Raw genomic sequence first — 24,786 nt, 5'->3', positions numbered from 1 at the left:
TAAAATAAAGAGTTAGTAAACTGAAACTAAAAAGCTGTTAAAACAATATAGATTGCAACAGTGCCCATCCACTTTTTCAGTGAAGTATTTTTCCAATTCATTTTTTCAGATTTTTAAAATCTTTGTTTAAGAGTTACAAACCAAAACATTACAAACTTTGATATGAGGCAAAAAAGTATTTGAAAACTGGACAAAAAGTGGTTTTAATGGGAAAAAAAAGAACTTCAATTCAGTGATGCATTGACAATTTAACAATCAAAATTTGAGTTAATTTGAATAATAAATATAAATATAAAAATATATATAAAATAAAATTATATATAAATAAAATGATAGTTAAATGATTAATTTAAATTTAAATTTGATTAGTATGTATATAGTATATATACAATATATAGTATGTACTGTATATATTGTACATATATATATACCTGTATATATATATATATATATATATATATATATATATATATATATATATATATATATATATATATATATATATACCTGTATATATATACTGTATATATATACCTGTATATATATATATATATATATATACAAATATATATATATATATAAACTAAAATAACAAATTAAAGCTAAACAGAAATACTAAAATAATTACTAAAACTAAAAAAGAAATGCTAAAACTGAAATAAAAATAAAATAAAAAGACAAAACCACGTAACGATGTTACTAAAATACTGGGAAAAAATGAAGCTCAGAATATTAATAAAAACTACAATAATATTTAGGTAATACTACAATAAAGAGAATATGAGCTCTTCTGCAACCCTTAAGTCTGTGCCAGGCTTCAGCCTTGTCTTTACATTCACCAACGATCCTTGGATCTCAATAGACATTTTGAAATATAGTGCACAAGTCATTTACTATTTATTCAATACCTTTATGGTGTTTTATGTAAATTTTAGAGCTTGACAAAATAAATCATCATCCACTTTCCAGATCTTCACTTGAGCTGCATGGAAGAAAGAACATTTAAAAGGAAACAAAACAGAGGTGCATAAATGACTAAACTTTCAGTTTTAGGTGAACTATACCTTTAAAACTGATGATTAGAGGCCATTTCAATCTGTGCAGGTCAGATATTTCCTCTCATTCAATGGTCTCAGGCATCAAACTAATCAAAAGCATCTCTCTCGCCGCATCACAGATGCAGACAATTAAAGATGGATAGGCCTTTTCTGACAAGCACATAATGAGCGATCAAATTTACACATCAGTAACGATTAGCGAGACTCCATAAAACCCAAGATTGTATTGCATAAAGGTCTGCATCCGTCTACGGATTCGATCGCACGCCAAAGAAGAAAAACTTCTGAAGCATGCAATCCGTGCCTTCGGGTTGGACTTGTACCATTTCATAAGTCAGAAGCCACGGAGAACACAGGTCAATAGCAACACATACTCCTTCAGGGCCTTTAATTTGAGTGTTGACAAGAGTGAGTTATGTGGTCGCTGTCCTGTCAGACGCAATAACTGCAATAAGGCTGAAGGAAAGCCGAAGGTTTTATTTATTTTTTTCTCCTCTCAACCGTGAAAATGCTTCCGCTCAATACTAACCAGAGGCCCTGACACAATAGGCAGGTCTGATATGATCATATTCTCTAGGTCTGTGTGTGTGCTTGTGTAGATGAACAAGGAAAATCGAGAGAGTGGAGACATAAAGAGAGAGGGCTTCACAAAGGAAAGCAAATGTATTACCTCCTGTTAATGACTCGATCAATGCGCCGGTCACTACAGCTGTCAGGATCTTGTATCAAAGCTTCAATAGGACACCTCCATCACCGTCACACAGACTCAGGCGGACGATACGCTGCCAGATTCGCTGTACATTATCACCTTCCATCAATTCAAAAAGACAAACAGGATCAATACAGGTGTGATGACTATGAAATCCATAATCAGCCTTTTTTATTTTTATTGTTCTGTGGAGTTGCAGGAAGGCGGATGGAGGATGCGGTTGGCATGGAAACAGAGATTGCTGGAGAGGTTGCGGTTCTGCTGAAGGAAATGGCACGAAAGCTAGGGGCGTCATTATCGCGCCATCATTGTTCAGAAAGACTGTGGAGGCCGCGCTTCGGTAATTGTTTATTCAAAGGCTAATGCTCACAGTTGAAGTCTGGACCCCCCAGAGTCATTTGGCTGATTTCAGGATTTGAAGAGATGCTAGGAGATGAGATGTGGTGGGTGGCCGGGGTACAGGTAGTTTAGCACGAGCATCTGGATGTCATTACATGTGCAGTGGCACACTAAGAATCTCTAGATGTGCCAGACTTGTGCTACAGCGTGCGGTACAAATTAACATTTCATATCAATTAATTAACCACTATTCTAATTTCAAAATTCAAAATCCAAATTCTGTTATAAATCTTCTTGTATTCCTCATTTGTAAGTCACTTTGGATAATCTTGTCTGCTAAATGAATAAATGTAAAAGCAAATTTTGTTAGCAGCCTGTTTGGAAACCTTTGCAGTTGATTCCTCTCTAAACCCACCTTAAAACATTTCTGAACAATCTTAGCAGCTAGGGCTACACAAATTGGGGAAATAATCTAATTGTGAATATTTTGATATAAAAACTGCTGTTGAGATTTAAAATAAGATAAAAAAGAATTAAATAAAATAACAGGTTTCCTGTGCTTGTTTGTAAGGCTATACGATCTGGCCAAAATAGTGTGATTATATCTCAAAATATCAATAAAATACTACTACTAATAATTATTAATATTATTATTATTACTAAATAAATCAAAGTAAAATCAAAATTAGAAAGGTTACTGTTGTAATATATTACTTTACAAAATCAAGTATTTAATAATAATTATTATTATTACCTTTACTACTATTAAAAAATAAAATCAAAATAAGATTAGAAAGAAGATATAAAAAAAATTCACTATTTTATAATTATATTTTGTATATTATAGTTTTTGATGTATATAATTTATTAATTTTTTTAATTTTTACCATCAAACTTTAATTTTGATGGGGGAAAAAAAAAACGCAAGAAGCCCCTCTTTTGATGATAAGTGCATGTCATTGCAAGTATGAGAAGATGGTTGGCACATATTTCGATTAATCATGCAGGCCTCATAGCAACTGTTTCCATCTGCCATTTTCTCAAGCTTTTGTTTTTATCGAATGCAAGTCTATGGAGGATCTGTGTGTTTAGATAGTGTTAAACACAATTCTACTGAAATTATCCAAAACTATGGTACAACTCTTGATAAAAGACAAACTTGTTATTTGTTTGTTTAGTCTTAATGGTTTTTGTGTTGGAATTATCCAAAACTATGTTACAGTTCTTGTTTCGGGCCGGCAGGAATTGTGGGTGGGGGGGGAGTGCATGTACAGTTCTCTCTCCACCTTCAATACCATGACTTAGGTGCCCTTGAGCAAGGCATCGAAACCCCAACTGCTCCCCGGGCGCCGCAGCATAAAATGGCTGCCCACTGCTCCGGGTGTGTGTTCACAGGGTGTGTGTGTGTGTGTTCACTGCTCTGTGTGTGTGCACTTCGGATGGGTTAAATGCAGAGCACTAATTCTGAGTATGGGTCACCATACTTGGCTGAATGTCACGTCACTTTCACTTTCACTTTGTTACAAGGTAAATTAATATTACTAGCTTGCCATTATATAATCAACTTTGCTGCACTTATTCAGATTATTATCGTTTCAATGCATAGAAGTCACAGTACCATAGTCAATGTGTTAAAAATAGTCAATTAAATTTTTAAATGTCAATTTTTTAAAAAGCAGCTACTGCTGACTCTGACCTCAAAATGAGTGCATGTACCATGCTCTTAAACCACTGAAGCTTGGTGTAATACACACAAAAATTAAAACTTTCCTTTTCAGGGCCATAATACTTTGTTATTGCAAGCTATCGAGTTACTCAAATTTTTGAAAAGCTTGAAAACTCTAGTGTACTGGTAAGAACATCACAAGGCAATATACTCAGCGCTGCTCAGAGTTTACGGGTGGATTTCCTCAAAGCCTGATCTCACGGTCTGAGCAGAATGCTAAATGAGATCGCCATAAAATATATTTAATCTATTACACTGACTAAATCGAATTAGAGGACTTAATTTACTCAGCAAACGTACTGTGAATATGCCTTATCAATGAGTCGCCCATCACTGCTTGATAACATCAGAGACTCGAGGGAATCATATTCTGTGCTTTTTTTCTCCGAAACCTGACTGCTGGCCTTCAAAGATTTCCCCTCAAAACCTGCACTCTGAGATCAGGGTACAATATCTCCTATATTTTCAAAAGAATAACTAATCATCTCTATTCTCTCTGATCCATCCGATTCTCCTTGAGGTTTGATGCCCTGCCAACCTTTAATTAAAATCTAGAGCAGCGTCCCCTCGGGCCACGGTCCCCGCTGAGAGGAAGAGCTTTTCTGTCGCACTTCCAGCTATCTGATACTTCGCCTGAAATATTACAGATAACGTAAACCTCTTTTGGAGATTGATTTGGTGGACAAGCAAACACGTTGATTTGAAATGGCTCTGTCTCGAGGCATCAGTTACAAGAAAACGCCAAGGGACTCATGATTAAAATTTTACATAGATTTGTGTAATCAGCATCTGTCTTTCATCCTAAAATAGGCTTACCCAAGAAACATAGTTGTCTGTGATATAAAAAGCATAATATAAAGAAATAAATAAAAATTATCTGGAATCATTTAATTTTTTTTTTTGTTTGTTTGTTTGTTTGTTTTTTTAAAGCAGATTAAAACATATTTTAAGAAAAATACTTACTAAAATTAGTAGATAAATATTTTTAAACATACACATTCCACTTAACCCATCTTATATTACTACCAATTTTGTATTTTAATGGCTATTATATAAAATAAAAATGAGTATGATGGCATTTGTAAAGTTAAAAACTTATTGAAAAGCCATTGCTTAGTCACTAGTAAAACACCACATGAGTACACATGACCGTGTGTTGGAAAGGATGCCCATTTTTATGCCAAGTTTATTTCTAAAATCCTATATATATATATATATATATATATATATATAGGATTTTAGAAATAAACTTGGCATACAAATGGGCATATCTTTACGGTATACACACACTCACAGTTGTGCTCATAAGTTTACATACCCCTTGCAGAATATGCTAAATGTTAATTTTAACAAAATAAGATGGATTATGAAAATAGTTTTTTATTATTATTATTTAGTACTTTCCTGAAAAAAAAAAAAACATTTACTGATGCTCAAGAAGGCAACACGATGCATTAAGCGCATATATGTCATGTTTGGAGGTAAGGATGAGGCAAGGACTCAAAGGTTTTATTAAATAATAAATGAAAACAAAAACAAACAAAACAAACCCATTGGGGAAAACTTAACTGCAGGGCAAACGCAAGGGAACATATGACAACGAACTAGCACAGGACAGATAACACTGGGCTAATAAATAGGGAAGCAAACAAAGAGGGTAACAAGGGAGGAGCTATGGGTTGGACAGGAGGAGCAATAATCAGGTAACAAGATGGGCGGGGTTAGACAAGTGACATGGGAGCACATGGCACATAGCAACAAACAAAAAAAAGCCATGTGCTCACACAAAACAAAACAAGACATTCAGCCAAAGAGAACACATGATCCGTGTGTTCACACATAACAAACAGCACACAGCCAATGAAAACTCACAAGCCATGTGCTTCACCAAACACTACAACACAAGAAGCAATGAAGATACGAGACAAGAACGCATGGTGAGAAAATGAACACTCAACACATGAGTTCACAACACTGACAGCACATACAAAAGAGCAAACAGCCTGAGTGAACTCGAACCGCACGCTCACACAAAGACTATAAGAAACACGAGTGTCAGGGCTCTGTCACATAACCAAAAATAAACCAGACCAAAGCGTCAGAACCCTGACACACACATATTATATGTATTGCATACATAGGCTATATATATTGTGATTGCCAATATTTTCATAAACAATGTTGGATTAATTAAATTACTGGTGATTTCATTTCATTACTGGTAACTTGACAACTTTTTCCTATCACTTTACATTCACACAGCAGCGAAAGATAAATGTCAGTCCTGTTTGAAGAACTTCAGTAAATAAGTTTCTGTTCATACAGCATTCAGAAAGAGAGTCAGAACCATATAACAAAAATGAATGCCTTAAATCATGATCATAATTGCGGTCATAATTTGTCACAATATGGGAATGCCTTTATAATATAACATTAAAATGTCTAATTCTTTGATCATGCAGTTTTGGAACGACATGAGAGTGAGTAAATGAAGACGCTGATACTGCTGTCAATCCCAAACCCTCACTATGTCAGCGCAGCCAATAAGACGCCTCTGTAAAATGAAAGGATCTATATATCTTTTTATTGTGGAGATTGTGAAGCATGAAATCTGGTAGATGGGCTCAGTCATAAGTAAGCAAGTCTTGCGTTTATTGTTTTTCTAATTCCTGGTGGCGCTCCATAAGCAAGCAGTAATCCGCTATGATTAAGTGTTTACAAATGAGACATGTTGCGTCTAGGTAATTGCAGACTTCTTAATGACGCATGTTCTTGAAGAGATTACAGACTGTTGGAGAACTGAACTGGAATGTCAAATAGGAAAAGATGCTTCTTGAGTCACACCGTCTATAAGAACTAACCTACCCACCCACCAGCTCTCTAACCCTCAACAGACGTTGGTTAAGCCACATTTCCCCTGAAATCCTCCCTGCGATTCTCATATCAAAAGCTCAGAGATATGCCGCAGTGACGTGAGGGAGCAGAAGGAATATTATTCACAAAGATTGAGCAGCTCCGAGCTTCCTAGTTCTCAGCTTGAGCAATTCTGGGTGTGATCATATTTCAATTTTAAAGACAAAAAAAAAAAGAAAGAAAGAAATCTCTTCTCAGGAGATGACTCTAAACATGGGGTTACAGTCTTTTGAAGTTAATGAGTGCAACAGTATTCAGGTTATTTAAAACTGCATTAGTATTCTATTATATTCTATTCTACTCTATTTTATTAACATACATAATTAGACCAAACATACATGGTCTAATTGTCATATTCTAACCTTTGACCTTTAAATCCCTGACTTCATGTTTCAACTCAAGTTTTTGTGTAAATCTCACAAAAAATTTCACAAAAGCACATTTCATCCCAAAATTGTAAAGAAAAAATCACCTTGTAATTAAAGAAAATTGATTAGTTATTCAATAAATTAAAATAAATTCAATGCATTTTCCCTATATTTTTAAATATCCATAGGATTCTCATAAGATAGTATTTTTAAAGTAAAACAAATTTATTTTGATTTTTTTTCCCTTTTTTTTTTTTTTTGCAATATCCATATTTTTTTTTTTTTTTTTTTTTCATTAGAGATTGTTGTCACAGAGTTTTTTGTCAATGTAATTCTTTTTTGTATGTGGTTCATATTTTTTTCAGTAGGGAAAACCATTTTGATTTTTAAATGTTTTTTAAATTTTAAAACATTTTTTTATTTTTCAGGGATTGGATTAAGGGATTGGATTAAATTCTCACTAATGTAATACAGTATTTTTTTTTTACTTTTTTTTTATTATTGTTCTTTTGTAATTTTTTTATTTTATTATGTTAATGCGGTGTGGTATGAGGACATAATTTTTTTGTGAATTTCTCTTATACTGTGAATGTACATGTCTGGTTTTGATGTACTGTGCAGATTAAATTCTTTTCTTTTATGAGATATGATTGGATGTTTCACCATGACCACTCCCTCTCCTTGCTCATCAAAAACGTCTGAAATTCATTTAGTGACACTCGTATGGAAATATGATAATATTTTATAATTATAATTTAAATGTCTAATTTTTAAATTGTATGTCATAAATCAGCATCTCAGGGGAATATGTTATGGGGTTTCAAATCAATATATGACTTTCTGTTATGAAACAGGACGTTGATTTCATACATAAGCTCATATGAGGACACCGGGACTAAAAGCATGTTTATTACGCATTTTTGGTGATATAAAAAATGAATAGGGAAAGTAATTATATTTCAATATTCTATGAAATATTATATATTATTATGAAAATCTTATCAATTATTACTCCCATTATTACACCTCTTATTTTTATTACATGTTGCCCCAAAAACACATTAATATGCAAATTAGATTTAGTTTATAGATACATTGTATATAACTGTATATGTATATAAGAAAACCCGTTTATGGTCATTTTACACACATTTTGCAGAAAGAAAAATGGAATATTGAATCATTCTGTTATAACATAGTTGAGAATCATCTTTATACAAAGTTTGGTAAAAAAAAAAAAAAAAAGAAAAAATCTTGAAAACTAAAACTTTTTTTTTTTTATTGTTCATTATGTTTCCCGATGTCCTCTACCGAACACCATTGTAAAACGATGACATATCTTAAAAAAAAAAAAAAATACTTTTTTTTTTTTTACATTATTTTTAATGCTCTAAACAAAAAAAAATTCCTAAAACTTTTTTTCTAGGGTCTTAAGAGATAGGGATTGTCATTAGATCCTCATTACTGTTTCACAGTATTATTATTATTATTATTATTTTGTGATCAAATTTTTATTTATTTTATTTTATATTTAATAAATAAAAAAAACAGAAATAATATATATAATCTATTTATTTAGGTAATTTACACTGCCAAACATCAACAGCGCCCGGCTCGCCCCCATCAATTTGTGTGTTTCACAGTATTCTTGATGTGAAACATTTTCATTTTTTTATTTCATATTAATTATATTTATTTGCAATTTTCATATTTTTTAAATTGGGATTGTCATTAGATTCTCATTTTACTATAATACAGTATTTTATAATGTAAAACTGTTTTATTTTTACATTTTTTATTTTTATTTCTCACTTTAAATCAACAAAGGCAATACAACAAATATAACCACTTTACCTTTTTTTCACATTTCAATGCATATTCCACAAAATATGCATAATTGATATGCATTAAAACGGTAAATGTTTTATTAAAAGTAGGCTTAATTTCTTAAGACAAAGTGTAATTTCAGGAGCACAGTGTGACCTGGACATGTTTTCAACAGGTTTTGTAGGATTTACCCTAATATGCAAAGCAGAATGTTGTTGTTTTTTATACAGCCATCTTGAGTCAAACAGTTCTGAGAAGGATTAAAATAGCAGATCTGCATGCAGTATTAATGACTTAATGAAGAGCATCAAACAGTATGATATAAACACTGCAGATGGTTAATATCTCATTAGCATTTGTAAGGTTACACAATGAGGATCCTTCATAGACGAGTAATCATGCAGCAGTGATATACTCTATTTGAATACTGCACACAAACAATCCATGCTGATCATGCGTTATGATCTAAACTCATATCTGTTTGTCTGAATACTGGTATATTTGGGTTATGCACTTTAGTGACAGTGACGATGGAGCCACATGCAGCTCAATCATAAAAAAAGAACTTGATCAAAAGTGACACTGCAGGTTAACATTGATATATGAGCAGGTCCAGAGGGAATCCACACAATATTCCACATTTTCTGCACTGATCGAGGCAGAAAACCTGGGGAATGGATTTAGATGTGGTAAAATGTGTTAAACGCTCCTAAGAGTAGTACTCTCAGATCAGAAACATGAATGCATCTGTGAATACTTTATACTTTTTAAGAACCTTTGACATCCATGGAAACTTTCCATTGTGCAAAAGATTTTTTATAATGAAAAAAAGGTTCTTTAGGTTATTGAAATGTTCTTCACACTTCACAAAAATTGGTTCTTTAAAGAACTGTTCACTTGAAGATCACTCGGAAATAAAGGTACAAAAGCTGTCACTGGGGTGGTACCTTTTCAAAAGGTATATGCTTGTTCCTAAAGGGTCCATTTGGTACCTTAAAAGTACATATTAGTACTTAAAGTGTACATATAAGAACCTAATAGAAACAAAAGTGTACCTTTTGAAAAGGTACCGCCCCAGTGACAGCTTTTGTACCTTTATTTCTGAGAGTATATGAAATCCCCCTTCTGAAACCTTTGTTTTAAAAAATGTAGTTGAGCAAAAACACTTCACCTTTAAACCTTTTGAACTCTTACCTGTTTTCCTTATCAAACCTAATTTCCCCACACCACTGAAGGTTTATCTTATTTTCCTCTTTCCAGACCACCCTCTATTTTTCACACTTTTTTTTTCCAAACTCAATTTCAAAGAGTATATGTGGAGACAGCAGTGGCTTCAGAACTGGTCGATCATGTTTTCCCATTAATTTGGCAGTGCTGGAGATCCCTTCTGTTTACAGGATGATTAATAATCAGATTTCCCCTCCCTCACTCTCTGTCTCTCGTCTGTGGTTTAATTCACATGTATTAAGGAAATAGCATCTCCTGCGAGGAAGATTTAGAAATGTGACGCTGTCCTATTTGACTTAATAAACAATCAAGTGAGGTCCTATTTTCAGCGGGACGTCCACAGAGCAATTCTCCAGTGGTGTTACATGGATTTAAACTGCAGATTAAATGCAAACTGGCATGTCTAAGCTGTTTTTCTAACCTCCAATGAATTTTCTGTCTTTGTTTCTTTGCCTTTGCATTAAGATGATGCAGCTGAAGCTTCACTTTAAAGGGGTCATATGATGCAATTTCAAGTTTGCCTTTCTCTTTGGAGTGTTACAAGCTGTTCGTGAATAGTAAGATCCCTAAAGTTGCAAAGACTAAACAAAGAGATATTCTATTTAAAGGTCCCATATTGTCAAAACTGAAATTTCCTAGATTTTTCATGATAACTGAGGTCTAGGGGCTATGTAACTACCATATAAGTTTCAAAACAGTCAATCCACAGTCAAATGCACACAGCCTGCATAAAGTAGCTGTGCCTTTCACGAGCCTTAGTGACTTCTGTAAAAATGTGGTGCTAACGTCAACTTACTGTTTGAGTAGGAAAGTAATAGTTACGTAGCTTAGTGCATTCGGTGTTTTTTTTAAAAAAAAAAAAAAAAAACTTTAATTACCATTCTGAAACATCTTGTTGTAAGCGCATTTGAGGAGGTGGTTGGTTGTCTCCTGTCGTCGCCGATTTTTTGAGTTCGGCTCAAACATGTAAAGCCGGACAACATTTCCCTCAGCAGTGACCATCATTGTTTCTATTTACCTTACTTGTGAGTATCACCAACCCACAGCAGGCTACAGCATACATGACCCTAGTTACCTGTGGTTGGCCTGGCCGTGCGTCACTCAGAAAACAACAGGCCAATCAGAAGAGAGGCTCATGAATATTAATTAGACAGGCCCAAATCTACCTATTCTTAGCAGAGCTCCTGAGAGAGGAGCTGTAAAAATATATTGAGATGGTTTTTGGTACTTGGTACTGCAAATATATATTCTTAAGGACATCAAAACCTAAAATGAAACTCCAGAAAGGTGTAAAATATGTGAACTTTAATAGTTAAGACTTGTCCACGCCCTCCTAAAACACATCATTTAAACATGCCCCCATATGTCTAAGTCACTGTGTGGGACGATTTGCATAACACCGCCCAAATGTTTACACAAAGAAAGAAGGCGTAACTTTGATTCTTACTGTAGTATTGTTGCTGCCGCCGCCATGTCATCAAGACGCTGAGGACACGCTTGAGGTATCCGGCCAATCATTGAGCTGGCCAATCAGAGCACACCTCGCTTTTCAGAATGATGAGCTTTGTAAAAATCGACGTGTTTCAGAAAGGCGGGGCATAGAGGAGAAACAATAATGTACAGTATGTGGAAAATAATGTGTTTTTTTAACCTTAAACTGCATAAACACACTGCATTAAACCAAATACACAAAATAATGTTATTTTTTAGCAACGTCATATGACCTGTTTAAGAGATGTGCCCGAATAGTGAATCCATATTCGGAAGGGCATAGAAAACAAATAACGCATTCTACGGAGCCACTAAAGAGACATGGTTAGCCGCTTCAGTAGCCTGTTACATTACATAAAATAGTAAGGACAGATGACTGACAGGATGATGGCAAATGATTTACAGATCCTGAGCACCACTGACAAACATCTAATCTTATAAAAAGCAATTGCGCATTCAAAAGAAACTCCAATGCCCCGCATATTAAAAGCTACTCCCTGATGACTGTTACACTGTTACATTTACAGTATAAAGCATACAGTATAAAGCAGAAATTCATTGTAATAAATATATAAAAATTAAACCTGGTGACAATGGATCCAGCATTACAGGATGGAAACCTGTTTATTTTGAAATTTGAACTCTTGACTTTATTAACTTGACTTATATTATTTAAATTTGAAACTATTAAAATTTTGAGCACAATAGTACCATTTGTGCAACAGCTCATGCATATTTATTTTTGTTAATTAAACTAAAACTATTAAAAACATTTTTGTTAATTGAGATAAATATGAAAATAAAATATAAATATTAGATGACAGAATTAAGCCTAACAAAGCTGTATAGTATCAAAAAAAAAAAAAATGTTAATTGAAATAAAAAAATGTCACATGGGACATATGGAAATGATATGGTATTATATGGAATTATAGTAATTCATAGTTTTTACTTGCAAAACAATTGACATTTTACTGTAAAATTTCATATAATATGATTTTAAACTATTTACAGTTTTTCACTATATGGTAGGGTAACTTTGCATTTTTATAATCTTTTTCGTATGTGAAATATAATAATATCTGCTGATTCATATAGGACTTCTGTGAATGTCCTTTTACTGTTTTTATACCGTAAATTATTAGAAAGAAAAATAAACTAATTCAACAGTATTTTACCATAAAATTACATGTAATGCAATGTTAAACCATTTACAGTTTTTACTGTATACAGTATGACAAGGAGATTTATTTGCACCTTTACAGTATTTTTATATAAAAATTACAATTATTTTTTTAGGGTTGGGCCCATCTTAACTTTACATCTGTGGGATTTATTTTTCACCCATTTTGTTATCTGGCAAGTGAAGTTAAACAGTACAATCAATTAGAAAATTACTTCTTAACAAGCCTCAACAATTTGAGGTATCAGTCATGTACATACCACAAAATCGTAAGAGTGAACAACAGTGATACATGCCCTGGTGAACAAAACTAATGATCTGTGTGCAATCACTGATTGTGAAGTGAAAGAAAAAGCACAAAATTGAAGATCTGTAACTGATTTACCATTATAAGAGAACTAAAAAGCATGCATTTCTATGCAGATTTAAATCAAAGTGTCATAACACAGTAATTTAAAAATATACTCAAATGATGTTCTTCATTGCAAAAGGAATATGCATACTTGAGAACAAGCATTTCATAAACATGACTTACAGCCATTGAGGGGTTTTCTGCCCAGCTACAGCCTCCATAGTGAGGTGACATGCTTCCCCCTACAGCTCAACGAATGCATTTTTAGCTCCTGCATGCACACACCTTGATTCTCCCACCCTGACTTTGCCTTACACACAAACCCGGGATTGATAAGTGTGTTATGATGTAATTTAATTCATACCACACCATAAGCAACTGTACGCAATAAAGAAATTTGTTCAAAGCATTATCTAATAAGAGACTGATGTCAAACGGTGTGTCCAGAGTAATGCCGTCATCTAGAACAAATCCAGTTCCAATTACAATTTAATGAATCAGCCCACATTAGATTGAAATAAGACGCATTTATCACAAAGCGCACCACAGAGATTGTGAGTCGAGCAGTAGCATTAAAGATTCAAATGGGGATCAGGATAAATGAATCTTGTTGTCTTGGACAGTTTTGTTTTATAAGAGTTTCATCATTTTGTGGGTTTCCTGTTTTCTCTGTTCTCTCAATAGGCCAGAGATGCATGTGTTATTAGCAGCATTAATGCAAGCATCCCACAATTATTATTGCTCAAAATAGGGTTGTGATTTGAACTAACTTCTAACCCAATAATTTATTAACTATTCAAATTAAAGTATTACAATTTAGTGCATAATAGCACCATTTGTGCAACAGCCTAGGTTTATCATTAACCAAAAAATATATTTAAAAAAGATAACTGAAATAAAATAAAACCTATTAGATGCAAATAGTTAACCTAAACAAAACTTTACAGTATTAAAACATTTTGTTAATTGAAATAAGGCTGAAATGAAATAAAATATCAATATTATACAATAAAAAATTAACAAAACAGAACTTAACAACTGTACTAGTTTTAACTTAGTAACTGAAATAAGTTTGATGTAAGTTGCATAATTAAAATTACTAACTGGAAATAAATTAAGACTGAAAAAAACTAAAACTGGAATAAAAATAAATTAAATGCATACAGTAATTAAATAATGAAATATAAATAATACATGACAAAATTGCACAAAACAGAATTTCACAGTATTTTAACTTTACAGAGTTTTGTTAATTGAAATAAAGCTGGAATAAAATATCAATGTTCTAGTAAAACAATTAAATAAAATTGTTTAAAAAGTGCAACTTGCTGCAACTGAAATAAGTTTAAGTTGAATCATCAAAATTACTAACTGGAAATAAATAAACTAAAACTGAAAAAAAAAAGAAAATAAGTAAATAAAAAATTTAAATATTGACACTCCCAAATGAGATTGTAGATAGAGTTTCAATGGTCCATTTGAGAGATGCACTTATAAGTCTGTGATCCGCCGTGAAGCAAGAAGAAGAAGAAGATGCCTCCCATGCAGGCTGAAGAAGGCCTCGTTTACACTGCCAGTTAAATGTGACCCAATTCCGATTTTTTTGCTCATATGTGACACAGATCGGATCTGTTCTATGACAGTGCAAACGGGAAAAAAACGCATGCATGCATGTGTAACATTATATTAGATCCATGCATTTACATTATAGTACGTCTGTATCATTATCATAATGTTAATCTAACAATAAAAGAAAAGAGGGCATCACTCGCTGCACTTCATTGAACTGCTTTTGTAGTTTTAATAATCAATTTATTTGTAATGAACACACAAGTTATTTTTATACATTTGATTGTCTTTCGTACATTAATGCTTTAGTTTAGATATAAAATGATAAAGGTAATACATTATTTGTTTCTTTCTAGGCTATTTGTTTTTTGTTTTGTTTTGTTTGTTTTTTTTTTGCATCTGTACTTATTTAAAATAGCAAAGATAAAATAAAAAAAACTGCTGTATTGTGATTATTAATATAGTAATTAATAATAAGAAATCGACTTCAAATGGGTGTGACTCAGTCATTTTTTGTCCGATTCCAACAAATCATAAATCATTTTGAAGGTTGTTTAATGGAGAATTTCATTATTCCCCCATTTTTTTTTTTAATTGCTCATTGTGACTCTTTTTTTGTAAATATGTGTCATTTTATTCTCATGAGGTAGCACATGTGGAGGCAGTAAATGACAACAACCCATGCGCGATGTTTCAGATAGAATGGCAAGTGTAAATGCATGAATCGGATATGGGTCACAATTGAAAGAACATGTAAACGGACAGCCAAAAAAAAAAATCGGAAATCAGAATTGGGCATCAAGACCTGCAGTGTAAACGAGGCCGAAGAAGATGTGAACACACTCAGGACAGTTCAGGCATTGCGGTGAAGATCAGAGGTAAAAAAACGATATAAACACTGTTCGGTTTCTTGCACAGACCGATCGTGTTGTGTCTTTACACATCAGTGTATCATAATGAGCCGCAGGATTTAATTTGGTTTTGTTTGTGCATGTTTTATGACTCTCAAAACCGTGATTCCCATCCGCTGATATTTTAGGACTGACAGACTGCAATGGTTTGAGTTAAAAGTCTCAGTTTGTGTTCTACTGAAGAAACAAAGTCACCTACATCTTGGATGCCTTCGGGGTAAGCAGATAAACATCAAATTTTCATTTTTGGGTGAACTATCCCTTTAGTATACTGTTTAAATACTACTAAAGTAGCACTGCTACAGACATAAATGATACCGTAAATCATGCATCTTGGTGAGAAGGTGCACTGCTTTTCATCTAAGAGCTCACTTTTTGCCTTCAACATGTTAAAACATCATATTACTGTGGGCTCTTTTGAATTAGTAAGAAACAACCCAAAACACCCTAGCAATGCCATGGGTTGCGATGACAAAACTGTAGCATCACAGAGGTGAGTTTGCACAGGCAAGATGCACTAGTAAAAAAAAAAGCATTGCTTTTGACAAAAGATTAAAATAAATGTACTTTATTTAGATAAATACTATTATAAAAACTTGTGAGCACAAGCGTGAAATCTTTTGCTGAGCTGGATTACAATTGCAACTTGTTTACAATTTCTCCTCAGCAATTCTGTCTTTTACCTTCTCCTCTATATTTGTGAAGTACTTCATTTGGGCCAGGAGCTCTTTGGCGGTCAGCAGATCCCCTGTGAAAAGAGACTCGTGAGGCAAACACAAAAACAGCTATTTTCCACTCGCAAGCCATGGAAATGTGCATGCAACTGGCCTTGGTGCTGAATTTCTGTCAAATTTGGGAGGTCGTGAGGAGGGGAAAGAGAGAAAAATACCTTTGTTCAGGGATGAATTCATCCGTTCAGTCAAGTCTTTTAGTTTCTCTGTTGAAAGGAAGTAAAATACAGTATATAAACAGCACCAGAGTTACTTAGCAGTGAAAATATAAAACCACAGGACCCTGAACTTTCTGATGGAATGGATCTAGGGCCACAAACGGTCACATAAATAAGCTGCGAGTGACATGAGTGGGCGCAGAGCAATATTTCAACAATCACTTCCGTTTGGAGCTTTACTTTCTGGCCTACACACCTCGCACAGACCGCCCAATAGCGCTGACCTCGTCTTGGCTGCACGTCTCTGCAAGGCTTTCGTTGATCTCCATGATCTCTAGGAGAAACGCAGGGTCTGCGGTGGCGTCCGTACCTTCCTCCAGCAAAACCCCTCGCAGCTTCAGCTACAACAGAACATGCAGGTTACGCAGGGTAAAGTGCTACTGAAACAGAACTATGGCCTTTTGGCAGCTGTTATAACAGACAACATTCAGTAGTCATAAATCAGATAAAGTGCCTGTTTTTCAGTTAGCACCCACAGATAAACTAAACCTATTTTTCTGTAAGAAATGTATAGAAAATGTCAAAGTGTAAAAATGCAGAAAATTTAAACAGTTGATATAATAATGGCTCATTTCCACCGAGTGGTAGGGTTCAGTACACTACGGTACGCAATTCTGTCCGTTTCCATTGTCAGAAGTTGTGAATGGTACCAAAATAACGAACCGTACCGTTCCCTTCCGTTGGGGTACTTAGCACAGCAAAGGGTACCAAAGGGGTGGAGCTAAACCCACTGCAGAACGTTGATTGGTTGACTAGAATAGGGGATAAAGCTTATACTTTACTCGTTCCGCTCTGCTGTCCATGAATGTTGGGCATATTTACATCAGAGTGCTCAAATTTTCAGCATCATTACGCCAGATTTCAGTTTCACGTGATCCTTCAGAAATCATTCTTATACTGTATGCTGATTTGGTCCTTATTTTTATCATTTCCTATTATTATCGAGGTTGAATGTTTTTGTGGAAACCGTGATATCCCAAACTTTTGAATGGCAGTGTAAGTAAGATTTAAAAAAATAAATAAATAAATAAATAGGTGTTTGTGTTTTTTTTAGGAGATGTTTGTATTAAATTGATCAAAAGTGACACTAAACACATTTATAATGTTACTAAACATTTCTATTTCAAAGAAATGTACTACTTTGGGGAATGTCTTTTTAGTGTTTTTTACTGTAGAGTATATGGTGATTATCAGATTTTACTTGCTAAATCCATAAATTTGACTATTTCACAGTATTACACAATTTACAGTATGTTAAGCTTTTAACAAATTTTGACTGTCTAAGGCAAGTTAAGCTTTTTACTTATTTTTATGTTTTGTTTTTCTGTAAAAAAAAAAAAATGTTTTACTGTTGTTTTTTTTTTTTTTTTTTCCGGACACATCTTTTTGTAAAATCTCTTGCTTGAATGCTTTCTTTACACGGTACTTCATTTGATATTCTGTTTTATATATAATGCACATACTCCGCAATCAATTTTAGTTTGGCTTATGCATCCAAAAGTTTTTTGGGGTCACTGTACATAACCTACATCTGCTATATACACAACAAATATTTACTAAACAAATAATTACCATGTAGACGGCCCGACTCAGAGGTTTCTGCAGCGTTCTGTAGGCTTTGTTCACCAATGCTGATTGTTCTTCTGAATATTCCTGCTCTTTCTGTAAATAGGATCAGACCATAAATTCATTCCAAATTAAAGTCATTCTTCTAACGGGCTTCAAAAACAATTTCAACAGCCCCTAAAGGCACAAATACACAAAGCTCCAAAGTATAAAGCAACCTGAAGAATACTGTGATTGTGATTTTTATGAAGTAACAAAGGAAGTATTATACAAAAAGAGTCATACTCTGCCCAAGTTTTCTAACTTTTCCAAGCGTTATATAATTATGTACTGTCGCCACATTTATTTTAAGATATCATGACATGTCCTTTGTTTGTGGTTAGGATTTCCTCCTGGGAATGAGGGGAACTGTCAAAAAACGAAACCCCAGCAATGCTGATAATTGTGCAGGGTTTTTTTCCCTGAAGGATCTGGCTGTGTGGGTGGACGCAGAGGGTCTGAGCTGTGATGGGAGGCGTCAGGTGGAATAAGAGGTGAGAAACCAAAGAAATGACTTGCAGAGGAGAAACATTTTCAGCTGTCAGAGTTGCCAAAGCCTACAGAATCAACATCCGGCTTGGTGTTGCTGACTAGAAACCCAATTGGACTCGCAAAGCATGAACCAATCACCAAAGAACTGTCTGCTGCCTTATAGGAATGATGATGTGCTGCATACCTTTTACCTGAGCATCTAAATAGATATGGACAAGGGATACTGAGAGTGTGCTTGTCCAAAGTTTAACATATAATGCAAAGCAAAAGGGTTAGAAGGTGACTTTCAAAACACAGTGTTACAATCTGGTATGTTTGGATATTTATTGTTGTTATATTCCACCAGATTCTTTTCTCTCTATTCTCTCCATCACTCTTCGAGGATCCGTTGCTGTCTCCGTTGATGCCTCCCCGCCGAAGTATAAAAGGCGTCATTTGTATAAGTGTGTTGTGTGTTTGTATGTTCCTCTTGAGATTTCGTTACAATATTATGGATTGTTTCATCAGTAACTTATGCTGTTAGCCGCCTTTAATCGTAACCTTGCCCCTCATGTTTAGTTTTGGTGATCTGAGTTGAGCGTGGTGTATGTGTCCGTGCTCTTTATTCAACTGTTCTGGTAAGACTTAGTTCTGATAAGAGAGAGTTTAGATATCACGTGACATACATCACACTCCACATAGTTGTTTTTTTTTTTATGTATTAGTTCACCAGTTTAGTAGTGTTGCCACCAAATGTAAGTTTTAATTTGTTTTAGGGGCTGCACGATTAATCGAACGTGATTGTCATGCGCATCTTGTCAGTAAGGCCGGTTCTGTGATTAGTAGTAAATCTCCAGCATGTGCTTTCAGATGGAGCAGCATTTTCTACATAGAGTCATAGTTCACTGACAAGCTACGCAAAATCGCATTCATAATCGCAGACGATTTAACTGCTCGATTATGAAATCGAAGAAATCGTTCTGCGATTATAAAAGCTGTTTGCGTAGCTTGTCAGTGAACTACGGCTCTGTTAGTAAATGCTGCTCCATCTGAAAGCAAGTGAAAATACCACATTTAATAACATGTTTTTACTCCAAACTCGCTTCAAAAAGTCAGTCGAGAGTTTGAAATAAATCCTCCTGTGAGATGATGTGGTCCGGTTAAATAGAAAGATTAGTTTATGACCCGGACATCGCTAGATGAGACAAAACAAATAAAACCCATTACAAACGAGGCATTTGTTGCATCCAGTGGGGACATATGTGAGTCAGAAATGCCAGACTGTGCTTGCAAAGTTTGAACTGCCCAACTTTATAGAAACAGCCGTTGTGCCACAGATGCATTGCAGGCTACTGGTTCAGAAAACAGTCCTCATTCTCCATAAAATGCACAGCACACATCTGAATATTTGGGTTGAACTGTTCTGGAACAGTGTTAAAATACAACTTAACCACTGATTTCTAGTCATGTCCAGTTTTGGAATGCCAAACAAAGTTTCACTTCAATGAAACACACAGCGACTCCACAACATGGCAGCTGCATCAACAGAGAGAATAAAAGTTACGCCTTCTTTCTTTGAGTGAACTTTTGGGCAGTGTTGTGCAAATCTTCCAACATAGTGACGTAGAGATGTGGGGGCGTGTTAGAATGAGCCGTTTTAGGGGGGTGTGGTTGACCCTTAACTTTTATAAAGAATATCTCTTTGGATTTGAGACTTTAGTCTTTGCAACTTCACAGATCTTCTTTATGCACCAAGAGCTTGTAACACTCCAAAGAGAAAGGAAAAATTTAAATTGCATCATATGACCCCTTTAAAACCAACAAAAGAGCAATAATATGCAATTGCTATGTTAGTATATTATTATAGTGTTATATTTCAATTTCACAAAGAAACGTGCAGCATTTTGTCCAAGCCATAATAAAAGGACACATTTTAATTTATTATTTGTCTTAAATCTCATTTTGTAAAAAAAAATGGTGAATCAAATCGAATCATGAGTTGAGTGAATCGTTACATCAATAATTATAATAAAAATTATAATAATAATAATAAGGACTCAGATAAACCATATATTGTCGTAGTTGTGTGTTTATTAGTAACAATGAATTAAGGAAAGCAGTTAAATCTTTTGTTTATTCAGTAACCACGATTTCCTGGGTTTCAGTGCGAGAGCGCCCTCTGGCCTTCGGATGGAGATTTACTGCTGATTACAGAACCGTGCTTCACTGAAAGATACGCAGCTTCTGCCTAATCACGATTTATCGACTTTGCAATTTAATTTCGATTAATCGTGCAGGCCTAGTTTGTTTAGTTATTGTAGTCAAGGTAGGGCGTGTTGGTAGTAAAAGCAAATAAATGTCTTCTCTGTTTGAACTTGGTGTTCTGCTCTACTCTATTTGCCCATCGTCTAACTTGCACTAGGCTATAATGCTAATTTGGTTAAAGGATTCTTTATAAATGTTACATTCCCTTAAAATCGACAAAGTTTTGGGTCATAACGAGAGCCAAGAATATGAAACACAAAGTCATGTCACAACAACTGATTTTGGTACTGACACCTACCTGTGTGCATGCAGCATCATCAATATAACATTGGCCAGAGCTTAAAACTCTCGCTCTGTATGTCTCTTTTTTCCGGAAACGTTACCTGCTTTGTTATACATATCTTCTCTCCTCTCTCCTCTCTCTCTCTGTCTCTCTCTCTCTCCCCGCTCTCTCTCTCTTATTTAAAATATATATAAATATATAGTTATATATATATATATATCCCTAAGCAATTCTCTAAGCAATAAATGCTCATATTCACTTTTAATATTCATAGTGCAGTGCGGTACGGCTGTATGGAATATAACAAATTTTGTTTAATATAGTCCGTTACCAGTGACTTCTGGCTGAAGTTATCAGGATGGACAGCTCTTTGCAGCTCCACATATCTTTTCTGAAGTTCCTGGGTGTCCAAAGAAAATGTCTGTTCACTGAGGAAAGACAAACATATTCAGTTGGCTTTAAAGGGGTCATCGGATGCCCATTTTTCACAAGTTGATATGATTCTTTAGGGTCTTAATGAAAAGTCTGTAACATAGTTTGGTTCAAATTTCTCAATGGTAGTGTAAAACAATACCCTTTTTACCCTGTCAAAAACAGCTCTTTTCAGAGCACGCAGTTTTGTAGCATTTTCCTTTAAAAGCAAATTAGCTATGCTGACCCCGCCCCTCTCTTCTGAGCTGCTCTCTGAGGGACTGTTTACTTTAGCCACATTCATCGTGAAACATGCTTATTAGCACACTATTAGGAAAGCCAAAAAAACTTACACTCACTTCTTCTGTTGGTGAAGCTGGATCACAAATCATTTGTGCGAACATAGACGCATTTATAGGGCCCTATGAAATCCGTTTTATTTTTTCCCAAATTCCGTTTTATTTTTTTCCAAATTCCGTTTTTTTCATTTTAAATTTTTCTCGTCCCCTTTTTAATGGTTAAATTAAATTGTATTAATAAAAAAGCATGTCTAATTAATTAAAGTTTAACAAAAATTACATGTTTAGGGCCCTATGAAATGTTTTTATTTTTTCTTCACCATATGTTTTAGCATGTCTAATTATTTAAATGCATAAAAACAACTTAATTTATTAATTTTCTTCTTAAAATAGCCTGAAACGTTTTATTTTTTCCCCCTCAGACATTCCGTTGTGTATTTACATTTTTCTGGTTATCAAATGAAGGCATAATCGAAAATGGGCAAAAAGGCGGGAGCTGGTTGCTGAAGCCACGCCCACTTAGTGCGACGGCATTGTCAGCAGCGGCAATCCACCTGTCACTCACGTGGCCACGCCCTTAATTATGCAGAACTTTAAGGCTTAATATAATTTAAACGGATGTGTTGTAAAAAAAATTCACCCCCCTCACAGTTGTCATGAAGGGCAAAATTAGCTATATAGACCAAAATCATTTTTTGCACCAGGCTGTAAACATGTTTTTTTCTGCTGTAAAGTTGGGCATTTTAACATGGGGAGTCTATGGGACTGACTCCCTTTTGCAGCCAGCCTCAAGCGGCCAGTCGATGAATTGCAGTTTTAGTCACTTCCTTATTGGCTTCACGAGAGAGAGCGGGAGGTTGCCGCTCGAGATATGAGGCTAGTTTTACTCAAATCAAACGGTCAAATGCTCATGAAGTGACTCTCAGAGCAGTTCTGGAGATGTTGTTCATGTGTTTATGTCCTCATTTAGTGAGACAGCAGACGCTGAAATCACTGCGAGCGTCACGCGCGCTTCCATATGTTTGTAATAAATTAAGCCGTGCTTCTGTGCCATTCATTAACAGAGACACGCAGAACATGCAGGATTCATATTTAAATCAACTTTTCCGGCTTAGTATTTAGAGATATTAGTCCGATTTCGTGATTTAAGTGTAATGACCAACTTTTGATTAATTCATTCAAAATTTGACAAATTCAGTGACATTCCGCGTTAAACAGTAAATTCCGTTTTTATGACTGGATTCCGCGATTCCGTCCGCGTTTTCCACAGCACAGAAATCATAGGGCCCTACATTTATGTAGATCGGGGGCATTCCCTTCAAAAACAAATGTAATCCACTGCGTCTTCAGCGGCTCAGATGTCGGGAGTAAATGACGACTGCTATGTTCATTATTACATCCAACAACAGAACACCTCAGTCACTTAGGAGACATTCCTGTCTACATCTGCTCCAGCAGTGAAACAATGACGGACTGATGACAGCTCACTCAGGGAGGGTCTAAGGTAAGACACCAGTCAAGTCTGTGCTGAAACGCTACTGTCAATCAAACTATCGTGGGAGGGGCCTGTCTGTGTGACGTCACAAAGACAGGCATCTGAAATCGACTCATTTGAGAAAGGGAAAATAATTTAACGAGGTTAAAAAAAAACACTGGGTGGATTTTTATCATTATAGGGTGGTGGTGTACACACACTGCCAACACACATTTCAGTTTAAACAGCTTGTAAAAGTGCATGTAGCATCATATGACCCATTTAAGCTGAAATACAATGACATTTGAAATCTACTGAAAACATGAGTTCTAAAATAAATTCTTTCTGAAACCAAGATATGTATAGTTGTGAACCTTTATCTGTGTGGTTATCTTAGATCATGTAACAGCATATTCTAGGCTATATCATATACATTATACATGACAATAATATTATAGCTTTCGAGAAATAAAAGTAAGTAAAGTAAGCAACTTTTTCTAAGCTCAGCACCAAGGAAGCACATAATAACACCCGTGAATGCATTCATTACTACAACGACACCACCAGTTAACTCACCACTTCAAGATGTCAAAATAATTCGTCTTGTCATCAGGAGGCTGGATCATATTACAGGACGGACAGAAAAATAATTCCGCTGAAGATCCACATTTCCAGCAGAGTCTGTTGACTGTGACAGTGCTGAAAGAGTTCAGAGTCAAGTGCACTTTAACTGCTTTACGGTGAGAAACTCCATGAATGTCCTTCCTAAGAGCTGACAGCTTTTCCTGAAGCGAAACACGGAAGTAAGACGAGGTTAAGAAGTTGTCCATTTGATATAAATTTGGACGCATATTTAAATCCGTGAGATGTTAACAAAAACCGGAGTCTGTATAGCGTTATCATGGTTACTCACAGAACGAAAGCGACTTTATGGTATGTTAGCGCACTACTTCCGGTCAATGCAATTTTGTCAAAATAAAAGTTTTTTTAAAAAAGCATTTTTAAAACACTTCAACGTACTTGTTTGAATTTATTGTATTATTGGTTTGTGGTTATCCGTGAGTATTGACTGTAATTACTAGAAAAGAACACGGTCTGTTATTGATTTATTAACGTGTGTGTGTGTGTGTGTGTGTGTGTGTGTGTGTGTGTGTGTGTGTGTGTGTGTGTGTGTGTGTGTGTGTGTGTGTGTGTGTGTGTGTTTTAAATAAGTAAAACAATATTATATCAAAGCTACAGTTTTCCTACATAGTTCATTTAATTCCATTCCACACTGTGTAGTAAGTCAAAATAAAATACATAATTTGCACTGACATTTTTTTTATTTTTTTTTTGAGAAATTGGTAATCATTTTCA

At 34.7% G+C, this 24,786-nt stretch overlaps 1 pseudogene; it reads right to left on the bottom strand.

The window, feature by feature from the left end:
• Positions 1-16,225: 16,225 nt before the first annotated feature.
• LOC109049691 lies at positions 16,226-24,379 on the bottom strand (annotated as a pseudogene).
• Between the last annotated feature and the right edge of the window lie 407 nt (positions 24,380-24,786).

The sequence above is a fragment of the Cyprinus carpio genome, chromosome A5 (assembly GCF_018340385.1).
Source record: "Cyprinus carpio isolate SPL01 chromosome A5, ASM1834038v1, whole genome shotgun sequence".
Lineage (NCBI taxonomy): Eukaryota > Metazoa > Chordata > Actinopteri > Cypriniformes > Cyprinidae > Cyprinus > Cyprinus carpio.
The sequence above is the reverse complement of the archived record's forward strand: the minus strand, read 5'-3'. Positions and strand labels throughout refer to the sequence as shown.